A 6,016-nucleotide genomic window follows, 5' to 3' on the forward strand; every position below is an offset into this window, starting at 1 on the left:
TAATTTATTAATTTTTCCTTTTATGGATCATACTTTTGGTATCTCATCTACGAACTGTTCACCGAGCTTTAGGCCCTGGAGATTTTTCTCCTAAATTTTTTTAGCTTTTAAAATTTATTCATAAACCCGTGGTCAATTTTGAAATAATTTTTTATGAAGTATAGAGTTTGGTTTACATTTTTTTTACCTTATGTATGTCTAATTGCTCCAGCATCATTCGTTGAAAGACTATACTTACCCATATTTAATTTGTCAGAAATTAGTTGGGCTTATTTCATTGGTATATTTCTGTTTGTCTATTTTATTCTAGTGATCTATGTGTCTTCCCTCCACTAATATCACACTGTCTTGATTATTGCAGATATTGTAGTAAGCCTTAACATTGGATAGAGTAATTCCTCTCACTTTATTCTTCTTTAAAAATTTTTTTTAGGTATGCAAAAGAGCCATTGCCTTTCCATATAAATTTTAGAAGAAGCTTATTTAGGTCTACAAAAATTTTTTTTCTGGTATTTTGATAGGAATGGTGTTAAATCTATAAATCATGTCCAAAATAATCCCTGGGGCTTAGGTTTTATGGATTTTACCCCCATGATTATTTATGTTATATGGCACAGTTGACCTTAAGATAGGAAGATTATCCTGAGTCTGACCTAATCACATGAACCCTTGAAAAGCAGAGAGCTTTTCCCAGCTGATAGCAGAAGGAAAAGTCAGAGAGATGCAAAACACAAGAAGGATTTGATGCACTGCAGCTGACTTGAAGATGGAGGACCCATATGATGAGGAATGTCGGTGACCTCTAGGAGCTGGAAGTAGCCCCTGGTCGACAGCCAGCAGGTAAACAAGGACCTCAGTTATACAGATTCAAGAAATGGAATACTGCTAACAAGAATAAGCTTGAAAGTGAATTTTTGCCCAGAGCCTCCACATGAGAACTCAGTCTGGCTGACAAGTTGATTTTGGCTTTGTGCAGAGAATTCACCCATAGCATTCTGAACTTCTGACCTAGTGAAACTGAGAAAATGTATATATGCTTTTATTTAAGCTGATAGGTTTGTGATAATTTGTTATGCACCAATAGAAAACTAATGCAGATTTTGGTACCAAGCATGAGCTGGTGCCTTAATAAGTACCTAAATGTGGGGTGGGTTTGAAATCTGGCAGTGGGTGGTGGCTGGAAATATTTTGTAGAGTATAATGGGAAAAGACTAGATTGTATAGAAGAAAAATATAGGAGCAAAGTGGATGTTGAGAATGCTGCAGGTGACTGGAAGAAGGAGGATCCTTGTTATGTAGTGGAAGAATGCTTAGCAAAAATTGTTTCCAAACTTCAAGAGGAGGCCTGGTTTCTACTTATTGCTACAGGAAAAATGCAAAAAGAGAGATAAATTGAGGGAAGATCTGTTAAACAAAAAGACACCAGGGCTTGATGATTTTGAAAATTCTCATCCATGCTGTTGCTTTTATCAGTAGTTTTCCCTTTACATTGCACAGTAGTATTCTGTCATATCAGTGTACCACAGTTTGTTCATGTATCTGTCAGTTATAGGACATTTGGATTGTTTACTCTTTTGGCAATTATGAATAAAGCTATAAACATTTATGTACAGGTTTTGAACAAACACAAGCTTCCATATCCTTTGCATAGATAACTAGATGTGGGGTTGCTGGGTCATATGGCAAATGCACATCTAACTTTACAGAAGACTATCAACTGATTTCAAAGTGACAGTACCATTTTGCATTCCCACCAACAATGGTTCAGAGTTCCAGTTGCTCCACATCCTTGCCAGCACTTGGTAATATCAATGGTGTTGTATATATAGCAGTATCACATTGTTGTTTTAATATGCATTTTCCTAATAACTAATGATGTTGAGTATCTTTTCACATGCTTAATTGCTATACATATATTTGATGAAGTGTCTTGAAATATTTTGCCAATATTTTTGTTATTTTCTTATATTAAGTTTTGAGAGTTTTATATATTCTGGATATGTCACCTATCAGACATGTGTTTTGCAATTACCCCTACCCTCATGGATCATCTTTTCATCATTTTGCCAATTTCTACAAAAAAAAAGCTTGCTGGGATTTTTATGAAGATTGTGTTGAATCTATAGGTCAATTTAGGGGAAGCAGCTATTCTTAAGCAATCCTTAATCTTCTAGTCCATGAATGTAGTATATCTCTACATTTATTTAGGTCTTCTTTGACTTCCTTTATTATACACATCATTCAGCATTTAGATATTACACACTTTTCTATATTTATACCTATGTACCTTATGGTTTTTAGTTACTATTACAAGTAGTATTTTTAAAACTTTCAGTTTCCAATTGCTCATTGCTATTATGTAGAAATACAGCTGATACTTGTGTACTGACCTTGTATCCTGCAACCTTGCAAACTCATTATTTCTAGTGGCTTTTTTTTTTCTTAAAAGTTTTTTTGATCTTCTTGACTGTAACACACACAAAAAGTGACAGTTCCCCCAGGCTCCACCAGGAGTAGAGGAAGAGCAGAGGACAAGAGTGCAGAGATTTCTTTTTCCAGGCCTAGGCTTGTGAAAACCGATGGCCAAGTGTTAGTCCTCAGCAGGGCCCACAAAGGGGCTGTATTCCTAGTCAGCCCTCTTGAGTCTGGAGCATCAGCATCTCCAAGAATTCATTTATATTTAAAAAATACGGGGAGGGAAATCCACTGTTACTTGTTGAATTGGAAAGAATAGACCCCATGGTCTGAGGGAGCATCCACGGTCACTTGATTTTGCTGGCCGTTGCTCTCCTCAACCGAAAAAGAGGAAGGCACAGGGGTGTACTGGGAGATGTAAGCTCCTTGCATAGCTGCAGCTGTTGGCATATATGTGCCCTTGCTGCTCAGGGAGAGGTGGCCCAGTTGCTGGGTAAGAGATCCCATCATGGAGGCAGGCTGGAGAGAAATGGGATGATCCATTCCTCGTGTCAGAACTGAACCTGAAGGCTGTATGCGATATGACTGGTGGTGCATCCAAGATGGGTTGGTACTTATAAGAGAAGATTTCTGAGTTACTCTCTGATATGAAGACACAGGAGATGGAAGATATGGGGACAGTGCAGGCTGAGCAAGCATCTTGTTGGGGGTGATGTTATAAGGAGCTGAGTGAAACCCATTCTGAAGAGCTGTGGTGGGGTCATAGGTCAAAGCCATACCACACATGTCTGCATTCCTTGACCAGGCTGTCCATTTTGCATAAAATTTCCTTGGTTCTGTCATTTCTTTGGACCCCCATCAGCAAATTTGCAAAGCAAAGAATCAGATGGGGCTGGTACACCAGGAGATGTCTTAATATATTTTCCAAAGTGGGTGATGATAGCTTTACACTTCTCTGTGGGGGCTCCATCCTTGCAAAGCCAACCCCTCTGCTGGTTCCACTGGTATCTCGAAGGATTCGAGTGGAGGTAACCTGACCAAAGGACTTTAGCATGTCTTCCAGTTCTTGCTCATCCGTTGACAATGGGAGGTTTGAGATGTATAAATTTGTGGGGTTCTGCTCCTGTTGCTTTGCCATTGTGCATGTACACCACTGGTTTTCAGTGCTTTTACAGCTTTCTGTGTTGCTGAAGGGCTGTCAAAGTCCACAAAGCCATAGCCTTTGCACTTGTTTGTGGTCTTGCCCAGTATGACCTTAGTGGAGACAAACTTGCCATATGGCTGACACAACTTGACTAGGTCCTGGTCAGTAGTGCTTGGCTGCAATGCCCTGATGTAGAAGTTGATTTCACTCAGCTGGTCATTTACAGGTACTCCCACTGCTGCTGTTAGGGGTACCGTTGACTGGACTTGATGGTGCCATTTGCTAAGACAATGGCACCTATGACCAACCTGAAATTTATGCCCAAGCCGAAGTTCACAGAGTTGGGATGTTTGTTCAAACTGTCCCTGAGCAAAACCGCATGCTGGAGTCTAGGTGTTTGTTCTACCTCCATGCTGCACTGTGAGGTGGGGTACTGAGGGCCGCATCTGGCCTTCGAATGTCGAAGCTCACTAAGAGACCTCTTGAACAGAGCTCACTCTTATCTGAGTGTAGAGAGGTACCGCTCTCCCCTCTCTCCGAGAATTCCATCATTCTGACGCTGCCGCGTCCTCAGCCTTTGCAGCTGTCCGACCTCAGCGTTCCCGCCCTCAGCCTCTAGTAGCTTTTTGATAAATTATTTGGAATTTTCTACATGGGCAACCATGTGAATAGAAATGGATTCACTCCTTACTTTCTCTTTTTATTTCTTTTTCTTCTTTTGTTACACTGGCCAGGAACTCCAGGACAACGCTGAATAGGAGTGGTAAGAGTGGACATCCCTGTCTTCTTTCTGATCTTAAGAGGAAAGCCTTAACTGTGATGTGAGGGGTCGGTGGCTTTCTCTTTCACCCAAGAATCCTCTAGAAGTTGTGGGGTTTTTTTTTTCTAGGTTTAGAGATGTTTTGGAAAAGCCCCACATTTTATTACTGATTTTGAGCTTTAAGCCATTGTAATCAGTGGACATGACCTATATTATATAAAAATTTGGGACTTGTTGAGATATTGCTTGTAGTCTATTATAGGCTTTTATTTGAAAGACCTTCTACCTATGTTTTAAAAGAATGTGTATTCTCTCTCTCCAGAGTTCACAGTTATAAATCTTAATCCAACATTCAATAAGAATCGTATTTTTCTTCATCTATCTGTAAATGAACATTCCACTTTGCAAGCCCAAACTGCTTGTTATGTAAAACTAGATCTCACTTAGTCCAGGAGTTATCCCCATCCTGGGGAGGATGATGACTTTGGTTATGCCAAGGCATTGACATGGGGATATCTCATCTTTGGTCATCATTCATCTTGCAGATGTGCATGGACTTTAATGGGACTCTGGTCATTGGCTCCTGTCCCTTCCTGGATTGACCTCCTGATCCAAAACACATGGCTCCCACTTTCACTAGTCTCTGGGCTCCATTCAGCCTCTCAGAGATATATCCTCCTGGGAAATTTGAGCTGCTCTCAAGCCCACCACTGATATGCTCAACACCAATACGCTCCCTATACCCATAGGGAAACTCTGGTTTTGATACTTTATGCCTACTTATTCAGGAAAAGGGAGTGTATTTCCACTACAGCTCTCATGTCCAACACTTTAGTGGGGGTCTGGCTTCCCAGAACAACAAGGCACAGGGCCCTTTTTTGTTTTTTTTTTGTGGTATGTGGGCCTCTCACTGTTGTGGCCTCTCCCGTTGTGGGGCACAGGCTCCGGACGCGCAGGCTCAGCGGCCATGGCTCACGGGCCCAGCCGCTCTGCGGCATGTGGGGTCTTTCCGGACCGGGGCACGAACCCGTGTCCCCTGCATCGGCAGGCGGACTCTCAACCACTGCGCCACCAGGGAAGCCCCACAGGGCCCTTTTGAGAGCTGTTTTGAGATGTATCTCTCTTGCTTCCCCCTGTCACCTGCCCCTCAAGTTCAGACAATCTTTCCATACTCTGAGGGTAGAAGGGAAGACAATTATTTTAATTTTGAAAGAAAATAGATTTTTATATTAGACATATAAACATTTGGTGAAAATATAGTTTTATTCCCTTCATAAAGATTAGATTAAATTTTTTATTCTGATGAAATAGACATAGTATAAAATCTCTTTTAAAACATTTAAAGTGTACAGTTCAGTGGCATTAAGTACACTCATAGCATTGTGCAGCCATCACCACCATCAATCTCCAGAACTTTCTATTTTCCCAAACTGAAACTCCGTCCACATTAAACTAACTCCCCGTTTCCCACCTCCCTCTGCCCTTGGTTACCACCACTCTACTTATTGTCCCTATGAATTTGCCTGTTCTAGGGATCTCATATAAGTGGAATCATACAGCATTTGTTCTTTTGTGTCTTGCTTATTTCATTCAGCAAAATGTTTTCAAGGCTTATCAATATTTTAGAATGAATCAAAATTTCATTCATCTTTAAGACTGGGTCTAAACTCTTGTTAAAGACATTCAATGAATTCTGA

At 40.7% G+C, this 6,016-nt stretch overlaps 1 pseudogene across 1 annotated transcript; it reads right to left on the minus strand.

The window, feature by feature from the left end:
- Nucleotides 1-2,709: 2,709 nt before the first annotated feature.
- LOC307051347 (RNA-binding motif, single-stranded-interacting protein 2-like) lies at nt 2,710-3,838 on the minus strand (annotated as a pseudogene). Its single transcript has one exon. The product of its transcript is annotated as an RNA-binding motif, single-stranded-interacting protein 2-like (transcript).
- Nucleotides 3,839-6,016: the final 2,178 nt, after the last annotated feature.

This window comes from Hyperoodon ampullatus (assembly GCF_949752795.1).
Source record: "Hyperoodon ampullatus genome assembly, chromosome: 4".
Classification (NCBI taxonomy): Eukaryota; Metazoa; Chordata; class Mammalia; order Artiodactyla; family Ziphiidae; genus Hyperoodon; species Hyperoodon ampullatus.